Raw genomic sequence first — 16,132 nt, forward strand, 5'->3', positions numbered from 1 at the left:
TCGTGATAGTCAAATGACAGAAGAACCGCCTTGTGTGTGGCTGTACTGACCCGCCAACCCTTCTCCACGTGAAAAGAGTTTCATCCAAGTTAATCTGTTAAGGTGTTTTATTACTGAATTTTGAAAAAGCCTTTAAAGAGAAAGCTTTTTAGTTGGAGGGGAGGAAGCAATTTGCTTTTTCTTAATGAGGTCTTTAAAAGCTGTGTGTGGGAGCTTAGCCTGTGGATAAGTGAGTCTGTTTGTATTTTTGGACGTAAAAAATGGCTGGGGAAATGCTGATTTTGACATGCCTTGCGGAAATGCTGCAGACACGTGTTGATTCTTTTGGTCTGTGCTCGGCTGGCTTTCTGCACTTACAGGAGGACCTCAGCTGAACACCTTTCAGCAACTTACACTGACTATAGAGAAGCTGCTAACATAAACAATAACGCAAGTAATAGAAGCCATGTCTGAATCTTTTTAAGTACAATGACAATTGAAACATTCTAATTGATCCAATTACTTCTCGACCATTTTAGGTGAAAACTGAGAATGTTTTTCCTTTCTAATAGGTTATTTTTATTAATATGCCATGTCCTTCACTTACATAATTTTTTTCCTATTAGTTTTTTGGAATCAGGACCACAAAATACTACCATTAAGAAGGCCCTTTGAAAGTCAACCCTTTCAAACAGCGGACAGCTATGATAGACTGGAATGTTCCATGAAGGGATTCATTTTTATCCTGCATTCAAAACCAAAATAGTACCCTTAATTTTGTGTTTTCTTTCTTTATAGGTAGTACTGTTTTACATATTTTTAACATATTAAAGGTGTTCGTATAGAAGTTTGTGGAATATTCTATTTTGTTCCACAGAGATTTCCTTCATTGGCCTTCTTAAGAATTGCAAGACTCGATGTCAGAGTAATGTATTCCTCTCCCTTAAAAACATTCACTTTTGTTCCCACAAAAATATCTTACAGAGAAATTTAGAAAATTTCCTCATGTCCTTAGAAATTTCAGGACCGCCCCCCCTCCTCTCAGTGATGGAACAGCTTCTGCCTCAGAGGAACACAAGAGCACATTCAGGGTACAATAGGAAGGATTTGGGGATCACATTTTTGGGGGGAAGACATGAAAGACAACATTAAAAAAGGTACATTGGAAAATGGGTTTGTTTCTACCTCTTTATTTAAAGACTCTTAGAATAATTCCAGTCGGTGATATTATTAGCCAGTCAGTGACTTCTGTTTGCTTTCATTTGAACAAAGAGGTCTGCTGAAAAGCAATGTCTGACTGACAATCTGATATAATCCGTTTTGGTTTTCGAAGCACTTCTCCAGTGTCGAGAGTCATTGTTCTTTCATTGAAAAGATGAGCTCTTCTTGGTAGAGAGAGTTGAGTGTCATTCAGTCCTGTTTCCCAAACTACAGCACCTCAAATACCACCTTTACATTTTTTACTATGTACATGAATCACCTATGAGCTCTTTATTCTATGATATTTTAAATATTAAATTTAAATACACTTCACAGGAGGTTGGGGGACTGAGTGGAAACAGGAAAAGGGATTAAGAAATATGGATTGGTAGTTACAAAATAGCCATGGGACTATAAAGCACAGCATAAGAAATATAGTCAATAATATTGTAATAGCCACGTGTGATGCTAGGTGGGTACTGGAAACAGCAGGAGGAACTTAAGTACATGATTGTGTAACCAGTGTGCTGTATACCTGAAGCTAATACAAAATAATATTAAATGTAAACCATATATGAAATAACATGTCACTGAGAAAATTTATAAAAGATTAAAAAATGCATTTTTTAACTTGACTTATTTTAAATAATAAAAATAAAATGCATACATTTATCGGTTTGAATTTTTGGTTATATTATTTATAATATACATTAAAGTAACTACAAAATTGTTGTTTATCTCTAGATCAGCTGATGTACACACCAGTAGTCCCTGTAACCATACTTTGAAATACACTCATCTGATTCTAACCGTCATTTTGCCCATGAGGATGTTGAGTCCCAGAGGCATCAAGTGTCTTGCCCAGTGGTACAGAGCTTTAGTTGGCCAAATGGAGATTAGTCTAGAATCTGGGTCTTACAGCATTGTCTGTTATACCACTATTCATATGACTGATGAAGTCAAAGTTCCCCCAGATTTAGTTCTCTTAGTTCACGATTCCAGTTTAACTTAGCTTTTCAGTCATGCAATGGAAGACAATAGGAATTTGGTTACAGAGGACTGTCTTCAAAGCACACATATGTACAACCAAAGTGAAACAAATATGTGCATAATTACCTGAGAAAGGTAGTTCATGTTGTGTATTCTTCTTATTTACAAAAGGAATCTGACATGTCTTATTTGATAAAAGTCATCATCCATACTGAGGAACTTTTTCTTTTGTTTCCAAGACTGTTGGCTGTAACAACCGTCTTTACAGGTTTGCAGACCAAAAGAACACTTCCATCTATATTCTATGATGTAGAAATTTGGGGTCTCGGCTCAAAATAGTTGTGCAAGTGTTTAAACAAAGACCAAGTTGCTTCATAAGGGATGTTTGGTGCTGATCATGGGCCCATCTGTGGCCACCTGTGAGCAGAGGTGAGAGGTCCTTCTACTAGATAAAAATGCCATGCGATTGGGCCTTCTGACCTTTAAAAATTGTGTTTTTTCATAACATAGGAATTTACTATATTCTACAGAATATCTCATTCCATGCTCATTTCAGATAACTAAATATTGAAATTAAGGCTGTCTCACTGCTGTCCAAGCCTTGGTTGAGGGCATTTTTATTTGGAAATATGGTATAAGAAAAAAAGTTATTATTATTCTAAATTAAATTATTTTTAGCAAGCTAGAAAAATGGAGACCCCATGACTGATCTCCTTTCTCAGCATTTACTGAAATTTTTAATTGTAATGCATCTATTTTGCCAATCAATCCACTGTGGAAGATAGTATTCATGGAATTCACTGTGCTTGACATACATTTTCATGTTATAAATTCCTTTGAAAATTTAACCAGTCATGTCTCCCTTCCCAACTTTGTTATTATGAATTTCAGTGCTAAATAATATGTTCAACTGGAGTAACCATAATAACCTACATTTTGATATAACCATTTTACCCTTCACATAGTTTTATATAATTTTAAAATGTTACCAATCCTTCTTTATCTGTGTTTTCCTGTAAGTTGCTGGTTTTTTGTATGTATGTAAGTTACGTATTTTAAACCATTATCTGATTTTGTTTTCAACCTTAGTAATTCTAGAAAAAGAATCATTGCTAGAGTACCTGAATATGTTCGTGTCACTAGAAAAAGTGGATTACTTCTTCCTTCTTAGATATTTTATATATAGATCTTTCAATGTATGAGGTCTTCAGAAGTATTCTTTTATGTTTGGTAGGATCATCTGCATATGGCGGCCATTTAGAAATATGACCGATTATTTAAGATAGCTTTGTTTTTTTTTTTTTAAAGTCTGGTTTATGACAGTTCTCAATGAGGGAGCACCATAGGTATGTACACTTATATTAAGGAAAAATGATATTCAAGATAGGTGACTTATCCAATGAACAACAGACTCAGAATGACAGTATATCTTTCTTATTGCATGATGCAAACCAGCAATTCATCTGCCCTTCAGTGTTAAACTCCATGTCCTTCTATTCTTCCTGGTGACCCTCAGAATACATTTTGTTTGTCCTCATAATTTTCTGTTGGTATGCCACCCTCTGTCTCACTGTGTCTGGTGGACATTCCAAGGGCAACAGCCCCTGTTACAGTTTCTTACTTTAACACTGTTTTCCTTAGAATGCTTTAAGGATGCTCCTCTGTCCTCCCGGAATGCTCACCTGTTAGTTGCATGCTGTTTTCTGAGTTCCTCATCCTCTTGCGCCTAGTTCTAGTGAGTCAGTTAACAGGCATATGTCAAGTAACTACTACCCACGTGGTCTTTTACAAAAGGCTCTGGTGGCACTTAAAGGAAAATATAGAAGATGCACTGTAAAAATAAGTAATCTAATTATGACTTCAAGACTGAAGATGACAACAGAACATGGTGGATATGAACTCTGTACTTTAATTATTTTTAAATTTACTATTTTATAATTTATTAATATATTTATACTTTTTTCCTAGTCCATGGACTATTATTGTATATATGTATTATAGCATTGGTTAATAGACTTGGATAAAAGTAGAAAGGTGAAGTATTTGTTAATGGTTCAACCAAGAATTGAATGTAATATGTAGCTTATAAACAAAATAATTTGCATTATGAATGTATTTGTTTTGTGTAATTTCACTTAGTCTCTTAGAAGGCTGAGCAATACAGCATTTTGTTCATACTGACTTGTCACTACCAGTTAATCACTACCAGTTATAGTCAAATATGAGCTTAGATTTACATCAATAATTTTTTAGAGCAGTTGTAGGTTCACAAAAAGGTTGAGCAGAAGCGACAGAGATTTCCCCTACAACCCCCGTCCTCACACATGCACAGTATTCCCCACTGCCAGCAGGTTCGCCCACCTAGAGTGGTGTTTTTGTTACAACGATGAACCTACATTGAAGCCTCATTATCACACACGGCCCATGGTTTACATTAGGGTTCACCCTGCATGTCGCGGAGTCTATGGACTTGGACGAATGTATAATGACATATACCCACAATTATAGTATGGCACAGAAGTATTTTTTGCTCTAAAAATCTTTTGGGCTCTGAATGCTCATCCCTCTCTCCTCCTGACCCCTGAGGACCACTGATCTTTTTACCATCGGAAAGTTTTGCCTTTTCCAGAATGTCATACAATTGGAATCAAATAGCACACGGCCTTTTCACATTGTTTTTTGGACTTACAATATGCATTTAAGACTCCTCCATGTGTTTTCATAGCTTGATAGCTCTTTTCTTCTTAGCACTGAATAATATTCCACTGTCTGAATTACCAGTTTATTTATCTATTCACTTACTGAAGGACAGCTTAGTTGCTTCCAGGTTTTGACAATTAATTATGAGTAAAGCTTCTACAAACATCTGTGTGCAGCTTTTTGTGTAGACAGAAGTTTTCAACTCCTTTGGGTAAATACCAAAAAGTGCAATTGCTGGATTGTATGGTAAGAATATGCTTAATTTTGGAATATTTGGGTTTTGATGACATAAAATTATAAATAATTATACTAATACAAGTCAGGGTGGGTTTGTCTTTCCGGCTCCACAGTCTTGCCTAGGAGTGTGTGAGATTCACGTGCAGAGAACAGTTCTCACTTTAATATATGGTTACGTGTGAAAGACGATGATGAGTGATAAACAGACTCTTTCCCCAACCTTCTCCAGATGTTATCTGAAAAACACCTCCCTTTTAAGAACTGCAGGCAGGTTGCTCCCTGGCTTAACAAAGTATACTCAGACACGAGTGGCTAGGGACGGCTAACTTTTCTGGTTTCTGTTGGTGACAAAAAGTGTCTGACACTGCTGCTCTACTGGCTCCTCGGTGTAGCAGCCAGGTTTGCTCTGGGGCTGCAAGCTGCAGGCTACACGGAGCCTGGCAGGGGAGGTGGGCGATGTGGGTTAGGTGCCTGTGAAACACAGGGGGCCAACAGGGGGGCAGCAGTTTTGCCGTAGAATATAGAGTAGGAGGGGCGCTTCTGCTACAGGGAGTTTATAATGTATTGCATGGTATAAAAATCTATAATGGTTCTATAATTGCTGGGTTGCATTCTTTTTTGTTTGTTTTTTGCAGTAAGCACAGTTAATTTTAACGACTCCTTTAACTCTCAGAAGTGCCCCAGTTTGGGTGATACTGTATATGGAAACACTTTGTATACTACTTTGTATACTACATTCATCTATCACATCCCATGCCCCTGGCTTCCTGGCAGGTTGGGCCTATGGGGAGATTCAGTAGAGGATATAAGGGTGTGATTTATAATAAGAGAAATGTATTTGGTCTCTTTCCGGGCACAGAGCTCCTAAAACACTTGGCATTTCCTAAGGGATGACAGTGATGAAGGTGCCTTTTGTTATGTTAGTGACATGACCTTTGGAAAACACCTAAGGACGGGGGCTGGTTGCCAGCGGAGCCAACCCCATGATCAGAGGACTGGAACTTGCAGTCCCACCCGGCCCCTCACCTCCACCTCTGGGTGGGGGGGAGAGAAAGGCTGGATGTTGAGTACGTTGCCACTGGTCAACGATTTAATCAGTCATGGCTATGTAAGGAAGCCTCCGTAAAAACTTAGAAGGAAGGGGTTTGGAGAGTTTATTTTTGGTAGATACAAGGAGGTTTGGTGCCAATTGGCTACTTGGAAAAGGCTTGGAAGGTCCATGTCCTTACCCCGAACCTTGTCCTATGCATTTCTTTACCTGGCTGATCCTGAGTTACATCCTTTTATAATAAACCAGTAATCTATTAAGTAAACTGTTTCTCTGAGTTCTGTGAGCAAATTGATCAAACCCAAGGGAAGACTGGTGGTCACTGAAATCTGATTTATAGCTGGTCAGTCAGAAGCACAGGTAACACCTAGACTTACAATTGGCATCTGAAGTGGGTGGTGGAGGGCAGTCTTGTGGGACCGACCCTAGTATCTTGTGGGATCAGATGTTATCGCCAGGTAGATAGTGTCAGAATTGGGTTGAATTATAGGACACAAGACTGGTGTCTGGAGAATCACTTGGTGGTGCGAGGGAAACCCTCTCCCACATTGGAAACTGGGGGAGAGAATGTTTATTTAAAGGAGGAAGCGGTGTTTATTCCCCTGAATCTTATCTGGAGATGTGGCATTGAACTGGTTGTGTCCTTCCATCCAAGGTTATCACTCTTCTCAAGGTAGCTGATTTGGCAGCCTCTTCTCCGCCAGGTTTCGTTAACTGCTCCTTCCTTTTAGGGGCCTTGGAGTGATCACGGTTCAGCTGCGATGAAGCCCCTCCCCCCGCCCAGTTCCTGCACTGTTCCCTGTGTTCCTGCACTGTTCCCTGTGCTCCCGCACTGTTCCCTGTGTTCCCGCACCGTTCCCTGTGTTCCTGCACTGTTCCCTGTGTTCCTGCACTGTTCCCTGTGTTCCTGCACTGTTCCCTGTGTTCCTGCACTGTTCCCTGTGTTTCTGCACTGTTCCCTGTGTTTCTGCACTGTTCCCTGTGTTTCTCCCACCCCACACCCCCGCTGTACGGTCTCTTTCTGAGTGTTCCTTCCCCGCAGAATCCTGTTTCAAGTTTTCCTTCTATTTCTTATCGGAGCCCTGACCAGTACACCTCTGTTCCTGTTCCTTTCTTTCTCCTATGAATGAGAGTGGAAATTCTGTGTTTCTTCCTGCCTCTTCTCTCTGGGGGTTAGTTAGAGCATAGATTGTAATACGTGAAAAAGTCTTAGGAACCACTGATATATCTTTTAGGTCTATCTTAGTCCCAGAAAATTGCATTTCCAAATGGGTTAGCAAATTCTGAGCCTTCTGTGAGATAACATTTATAGCACTGACACATTTTGAACTAAGGTGAAAACATTATAATCACTGAATGTAAAAAAAAAAGTAATAATTATTAGCCACCTTTTTGTTTATAAACATAGGTGAAAAGATAATTAACTAGAAAGTATGAAGCCATTTACGTGCAGATTGAATTGCTTTGATACTAATTCTCTCTATAAAATTTATTAACTTCTAAAGGTATGTGTATAAACCATGCTATTAATATGCAAAAACAAAATGTTTTTGCACATTAGTAATAAAGCCTACAGTGATAGCATGGTTAACTGAAATTTACACATACCTTTAGAAGTTAGAGAAAATTGACTTTATCATCAGCTAAGTGTTTTAAAAATACCTTTTCAACAAATGTTAATTAAAGGTGGAGTAGAGTGTAAGAGATGGGGAGAGAAGGCGATAATCTAGAGCTCTAGGAGAAAAGACAGGGAGGAAATGGCCGGGTCCAGCCCTCTGGACCAGTTATCACTGCAGAACTGATGCTCACATCTATGGGCACTGTGTATGCTGGCTGGGGAGGGGAACACTGTGAGCAGGGTCTGAATGAATGATGCTAGGAGGGGCCAAACAGGGGAAGAGACTATAGAAGACCAGGAAGAAGTTTGGATCAGGACCTTTAAGAAGAATGGAAAGAGGGTTGAGAGGAAAGTCAGAGAGAGAAGCTTTGGTCAAGAGAGAATTTAGGTTCCTCTTGGGGTAACTCTAAGCATTGGTGAAACTTCATCCAATGATTTATTTTCTCTAATTAACAGAAGAAAATATTTGGTAGCACAACTTTAAATAAAAATATAAAAACAATGTTGTATTTTCCCCCTTTTCAGGATTAAAATATAGTGGGATCACACACCTACAAAACTGATATCAATTTCAATTACTTAAAATGCAAAATGTAGTACTAGAAGAGAATAATATATTTTAAACTATTCATAGTTATTAATCTATATGCTAAACAGGGACATGGTCAATAAAGGAACTAGACATTATAAAGTGACTCCAAAGTGAGATACCTAAGCAGTTCAGTACCTTTTAGTAACAAAGAGAATGTGTCCCCTGTAATGAGACTCTTCCCTTTTTCCACTGGCTTTTTATTTTATAAGAAGTTATCATTATAAGAGTCCTGAGTCAGGAAAATAGTTCTTCCAGTTCTCAGCAAAACTGGATGGAGGGTTTTCTGAAATGTCTGTCTGTCTGTCTATCTATGTATTCATTCATCCATCCATCCATCCTCTTTTTTCTAGTAAGAAAGACACGCTTTTAAAACTGGCTGGTATTTGCAGGCTCTCCTGATAACGATTGACAACAAATCCACAAGGCCCAGAAAGGGCCTTAGAATGCAAATAGCTCTCCAACTATTTTTACGTGTCTTTTATAAGAATTTAGTAAATGTGGTATATTCTTTGGTACACTTCTTTTTAAAATTCTTCCAACTCTCTTTTTTTTTAGTATTTGGGTCAAAAACATCATTTACAAATGGTGCTTCCCACGTATTCTTCACTCTGGGAACACTGAGTGCTGAAAGATTTATTGAAGTAGCCCTGAAAAATATTTTTATTCAAATGCATTATTTACATTGGGGTTTTGAACTTCTTTTTCTAAAAGAACCATAGTAAATTTCTTTTATAATGAACAAAATTGCAAACAGAAAATCAAAATTGTTTCATTAAATACTTAATTTGTTAATCAAAATATTTAAGATATTATCTATCTACTGGCTGTTTTAACTGGTAGCTACTGCTGTTGGATGCCCAAGCTGTTCTGGCTTTGGTAGACAACCCTATGTCAATTGGTAAAATAAACAAATGATTGTTATATGTTCGGAATCTCTTTGTTCTACTTAAATTGCATGTACTTTAGCACGTTTATCTACTTGTATCTCTTTTAAAACTTACTTTGTTGGAGGCCAACTGTTAACTCGAATTCAGATTTTTACCTTGGATTTCATATGGATCTGACAATCGAACATTTAATTAAAGCCTAAAGGATTTAAACCGGGTTTCTAGAGACCTCATATTTAGTCCTATAGCCTTCGAAAGGTTAAGCACTTTAGGTCACTGTTTTCTTAGTTATAAAATTTAGCTTATCTTTATAGTTTCAAAATTTAAATGATTCTTCATTTGTGCTGCAATGTTTGTGTTTCTCTTGGAAATGACTGTCAGAAAAATCCTTGGCAAACTGAAACCATGTGAGGTCTATGAAGTACTATTTTGTTACTGCAGAGTGGCATGGCTCACAGAGCTTAGTGTAATGGCTTTAATATATGTCAACAAATTCTTTGACACTCCTCTCTTTAAAAGATAGAGCCTCATCCCCCTGCTTAATAGAATACAGCAGAAATGACAGGTGTGTGACTTCTGACAAGGTATGTTAAAAAGCATCAAGACTTCCTCCTTGCTCTCTCTTTGGACAGCTTGAACTGATATAAACCAGCTCCCATGTCATGAGGACATTCAAGTCCCCCTGTGCAGCTCACATGACAACAGCCATTTGAATGAACCATCTCTGAAACAGGTCCTCCAGTCCCAGCCATGCCTTAAGAAATCTTGACAGCAGGTTCATGACAGATGCTAAGCTACAACTGCCCAACTGAACTGCTCCTGAATTTCTGACCCATAAAGATCATAAATGCTCACTGTTCTTTTAAGTTGTGAAATGCGGTGGATATTCATTATGCAGCAACAAATCACTATTTCATTTGCCTATATATTTGAATGAGGAACTTAACACTATCTATTGTACATATTTGCAAAACTATACCTAAATTAAAACTCATCTTATTTCCTAAGGAACTAGGTGTTTTAGAGCTCCATTAGAAGACTATTTCATGTTTAAAGACATTAAGTTAATAGAAAGAATACAAATTTTTCCTACAGTTAAATAGCATTTTCTTTTGTGGCAGACCCAAGGGAAGCTCGCCTCTGTTCTTTATTATTCTCTTCCATCATTTCTCGCAGTTAAGCATCTTGCTTAGGTTGATGGTCATCACTTATTAATTTATCTTTATTGAGCTTCCTTGTACATTTTAAGTCAAAATAGAAGTGATATAGGATGTAATAAAAATTTATTTCTACACTTAAGGAACTTAGACTTTTCAACAAAACATGATGTGAATGTACAGCGCATATGGTTCACACCATGTTGACACATATGTAGCATAAGGCAGGGCAGCAAAATGAATACCCCATTGTTATTGAATACCTATAGATAGTGTCTTAATCCTCACAGTCATCCTACGAGGTCTAAAATAAGTCTTTTGCTAGTTGGTAGTATTACTTCTCTTGAAAATAAATATTTTTTTCTGATTATAAACATATTTTGGAGACTTTGAAAATACAGAAAGATACCTTAGTGTGGTATCAGTGTATGTTAATCCAGCAAGCTGGCGTACGAGTTATGTGAGACAGTTACTGTATCTCAGGGCAGCCAGTCTTGTAGCTTAACAAGAGGCGCCTCTGAGCAGGGTACGGACAGGCTGCTACTGGAGAGCAGGGAGTGCAAAATTGAACAAATCAGACTGGATTTTTTTTTCCTGCCCTACATCAGAGAGAGATCTAGCCACGCTGGAAAATGTTTTCTTTTTGTACCTCAAATATGTTACCAAGGGGACTCTCTAGAAGTAGCACAGACAGTAAACTAAAGTTTTTAGTGGCTCATATTGTTGGGGGACACGTAGCACTCCTGTCTCTAGGGCACTTCCTTAAAAGTGACTTCAAAATAAGCTCTCACTTTAGCAATAGAATACTGGTTTCTTTCTCCTTTCTGTGTTAATCTGAATAAGCCCTTACCCTCCGGACCAACTTAAAACCGTGTACTTTTTCACTTATTAAATGAAAAATGGAATGTGTATATTTTTCAGGTTGGAATCCTACACATTAAGCTATTGTGGTCTTCATGAAACTTCAAAATTTGCAATTTAATCCAACCGAAATGCAATTACAGTGGTGTTTTCCTTGATAAATCTCAAAGACGTCATGCTTCTGTGTTTTATATACTATGTATATATGGCAACTATTAGGGTATCAAGCAGTCTTTTGACAGTTCTTTGGTGATGCTATATAAAGATTATTTACCGTAAGCTATTCCAAGTGATTGATGTGTTTGAATACTAAATGCTAAAAAATGTTCCGAGTTTCTTGAAGTTCTACAGGCATATGAAGGAACTATGTAGAAAAGAGATGCGACAAAGATACTCACTGGAAGTTGAGGATCATAACAGAGAATTTTTCTTTTAGGATCCTGTAATTTATGGCAATTATTTTATAAAACAACTGGAAAAAAATGAATGAGGAAAAAGAAATCTCAGAAGCTCATCGGCCCTGGGTTTTTGCTTTTACAGCTTGTTCGGAGTCTTGGAAGTCTTGAAGGGAAATAGGAGCGAGGCTAATGAGCTTTTGGCTTTCAGACCAGAGCCGGTCCCTCGAGGAGACTGTTGAATCATTTCTCGTATGGCAAGAAGGGATAATGTGATACATAGAAAAAAATCTTATTCTTGCTTCCAATAGTCATACTAAATTGCACGATACTTCTACAACCCTTCTCAAACACTCAAACACGTTCTGGGACCATAATTTTGCACATGCATAGAGAAATGTCAGAAGGCCCAAATTGTTGCTCTGCTTCAAACAGGGAGGCTGGCGAGTGGGCGGTTTCTGAGGCCTGATCATAAGGTGGAGACATAAATGCAGCAGGCTGTGAGGGAATGATTCTCAGTAAATAATGGCCTTTCATGTGAAGACGAACAGCTGCTGGAGCTCTTTGGAAAATGCTAGAGAGATTTAAGAACGCACAGAGAAAGAACTTTTGGCACTCAGAGATGAAGGTTGGCCCTGGATATTCTCTGGGGAAAAAACATTGTCTTCTTGCATCACACTTTAAACATGCAGTGGTTTATATATATATTCCTAATTAAAGAAAAAATGGCTCTATCAACCACTCATCCAACATATACTAAAAACTTGTATTGCAAGGCAATGAGGAGGGTATTAAAAATAATGAAGTATAATTCCTAGTTTCAGCGAACTTGAGATTTGAGAGACAGAAATAGACACACATAGGAAATTTCACGAATGATTCAAGGAACTGAGAAGTGATGTTTGACAGTAAGAGGGTCTGGCTTTTTATTTACGGAAGACTAGCTTGCCCTCAGACCACAGTTCTCTGAGTATCAGCTGACCTCTCCTTAAGTCAAGATGGAGTATAGCAGAACATCGGAAGGCTCACAAAAAATACACATATTATGTCTATATCTTGCCACTCATGACTCAAAAGCCACCTACTGCTGGCCCTACTCCAACAGGAGCCAACTTATTAAGCTGGGCAAGCGACACTGGCCTCCAATATCTTTCCTTCACTAAATCCACTAAAAGAGCCCAGCAAATCACTTATGTCTAAGTAACAAATTCAAGTAAAAGTGGGACTTCTGAGAACTCCCTTCTCTGATTAGCTACATCAGTGGTTCTCAAACTGGAGTGCACATCAAGGTCACCTGCTGGGCCCTACTCCTGGAGGTTTCGGATTCAGTACATCGGTAGGTCTAGGGTGGGGCTGGATACTTTATATTTTCTTAAGATCCCAGGAGATGCTACTGCTGCTGCTCTGGGGACCGTACTTTGTGAACTGCTGAGCTAGGTGAACACACTGGTTTGATTTCAGTTCTGGAAACGGAACCTGTGGCTGGCATCACCTGTGAGTGATGGGAAAGGATGGCATGAGATGATGCCACAGAATTAGGTAAGCAACCAGGTTACTCAACACCTTGTAGTTTATGTTAAGTGCTGAGAATCTATCCATGGTTGTGAAGTAGATGAGTGATGTGATCTGATTTTCACTTTTTAAAGATGACTCTGTCTGTTATGAGTCGAACACATCAGGGAGAAGAGACCAGAGGCAGTGTTAACAGGTTAGAAATAATAGCTGGGGAAATAAAAGTAACTATGCTCAGGCTGCAGTGCTAGAGACAAAGGTGGGGAAAGGTGGTCAGACCTAGCTTACATCTTGGAGGGAGAATCAGCAGCAGACACTTGGAGATAGACTGACAGTGGGAGTGTAGGAACAGCAGCTGCCAAGCCAGACACTCAGCTCCCACCACACAAAGCTGAATCGATGGAGCACTGGAGGCACAGAAGGTAGAGAAGCCTGTCCTGGGAGTGGACTGATGGTCACAGAGCTGAACTGGGGTCAGACACGTTTAGTAGAGACAACGCAGAGATTTTTCAACCACTGGTTACAGGAGTGAGGAGGTCAGAATAGAGGTGGGGGCTGAATACAAATTCGGCGGGGCCCAGAGCTGGAGAGATGAGTCCCTGCTGTGTGTGAGTGGGTCTGGGACTGGATGCCAGATTTAAGGGCCAAGGAGAGAAGGAGGGGACTGATCAGAACCAGAGAGGAGAGAAAAACCAGAAGTGTGTGATGGCATAGAAGCTGACAGGAAAGACATTTTAAACATGAAGCATAGTCTGGAGATGGAAGTACAGCTGACATCATGTAAGATGAGAATAAAAATGCAATCATTCGTCCAGCACCACGGGAATCAGGGAAGTCCCTGGAAGCCGTGGAAACCTGGTGGGGACGGGAAGCTGGGCTGCAGCGAGTTCAGGAGTGAGTGGGAGGAACCAGACACTTCTTCACTGAATCATTGATCTAGACATTGATTCATCCAGTTCAGCTTTAAACAGCTGTTATGTGAGAGACCACACAGCCCTGTGGAAAAGATGAAGACTCAGTTTCCTGCCTTGGAATGAATGGCTGGTCACAGTCTAAATGGCGGGCCAAACAAGGAAGCGCCTTCTCCTAGCCACGCCCTCCCCAGACTTTGCTCAAAACAAGTATGCCTTCCTGGTGGTGTGAGTCTCTACTGGTCTCCCAGAGCTCCCCAAATTCTTCATTTCCAGACACACAGAAAAGTGATAATATTGAGAAGTATCAATTTGCACTTCTTAATCCCTTCACCTTTTCCACAGTGATGAAAGTACAGCGTTAGAGAATATAGTGAATAATATGTAGTAACTGTGTGGTGCCAGGTGGGTACTAGACTTATCGAGGGGATCATTTTGTAAATTATATAAAGTCGAACAACTATACTGTAAACCCGAAACTAATATAAACTATACTGAATGACAAAAATGGTAATACTGGTATAGATCCTTGAGTTTGCTAGAAGGGCTTCTCAGGGCTGAAGCCCTGTCCTAGGAAAGCACATTCCCGTGCTGGCCTCCAGCCCATGGCACAAATGGAATCCGAGTCACCCCCAGACAGGTTCGATCTGTCATCATGTCAACCTAGGTATGGTCAGTTCTATTCCTGTCTGGATTCCTCTCATCAAAACTAAATCTCGAGAGGCCTATGGGAAGGAAATTCTACTGAATTTTGGGGGTGCATGGCTTTGGGTATTTTCCAGCCCTCCCCTCATGGTATGATTAGAAAATATTACCACTACTAATGTAGCATTTATCTGATATATATTATTATTTAAACATCTTTTTACATATTTTTGTTATGTATTTAAATATCATGTCTTATTTCTTTGATTAAACTCTAAGACTTCTAAGGACAAGAGCTATGAATCTGTTTTCTCCTTGTCCTGCCAATACCGGTGTAGTGCCTCTCACGGTGTGGGTCGTCGTGCTCACTGACCGGGACACACGTAGGTGTGTGAAGTCTGCATTTACTGCCCAGGCTTTGTTTGTAATAGAAGAGAAATAAGCATTGTTCTATTATCCCATGCTCAAGATCAAGGCCAATTTTCACCTTTGGCTGATAGACTCAACTAATACTAAAAAACCTCGCAAAATCTGGCTGCAGTGGAGCTTTTTAAATATATATGTATTATGTACATATATATTTTAAGAAATTGATTCTCAGATATTTAACTCAATACTTGTAAATTTTAAAAATGGTTTCTAATTGATTTTATGGAGAGAAACACTGATTTGTTGTTCCACTTATTCATGCATTCAATGGTTATTTTCCTGCCATAGCAAATACGGCATAATGACCACAGCGCAATCTCTCTTTAAAGACTTTGGCTCATGTAGTTCCTTCTGTTTCCAAACATGGGAGCTTTACACCCCACCCTCTGGTTTCAGGAAGAGCCCGTGAGGTCAGAGAGCAAGCAGAGTATACACGGTGGACCCTATGTGCTCCTTGGAAGAGTAAATACACACTTAGGCTGATGTTCCTGGCTTTGCCTTTTTTCTGAGAAGTAAATTATGGGTTACTTGATTAAACCACCAATTAACCAAGGTTAATTGGTATTTTAGAGAATTAAAATAGTATATTTAGAACAATATATTTAAATGTGATGTTTTCAGAATTATACTGAGTCTCTACTGCAATGGATGCATAAAAGTGATTCTCTAATTCTGGAATCTCTTGTATAGAAGTTTACAAAGTGAGGTCTCTACTTATTCTCCCTGGAGGCAGAGCGATGTATTAAATCACTTCTATGGAATTTCCATAGCACCGTGATTCCAGAGAAGTTATTTAAGTAAAATAACTCAATAATTTAATTGTCTTTTAAAAAATGATACTGTTTTTATATAGCACTTACTACTACTTCATATATAATTAAATTAAATTTTCCTTTGATGTGTGTCTTATTATTATTTTTGAAAGATTTATTTATTTTTAGAGTGAGGAGAAGGGAGGGAGAAAGGGAAAC

At 38.8% G+C, this 16,132-nt stretch overlaps 1 protein-coding gene across 4 annotated transcripts in view; it reads right to left on the reverse strand.

The window, feature by feature from the left end:
* DLC1 (DLC1 Rho GTPase activating protein) overlaps positions 1 to 16,132 on the reverse strand; it is a 345,300-nt gene that overhangs the window by 189,851 nt on the left and 139,317 nt on the right. The gene's annotated exons all lie outside the window — the stretch shown is intronic.

This window comes from Artibeus jamaicensis, unplaced genomic scaffold, assembly GCF_021234435.1.
Source record: "Artibeus jamaicensis isolate MK-2021 breed Jamaican fruit bat unplaced genomic scaffold, CSHL_Jam_final scaffold_833, whole genome shotgun sequence".
Lineage (NCBI taxonomy): Eukaryota > Metazoa > Chordata > Mammalia > Chiroptera > Phyllostomidae > Artibeus > Artibeus jamaicensis.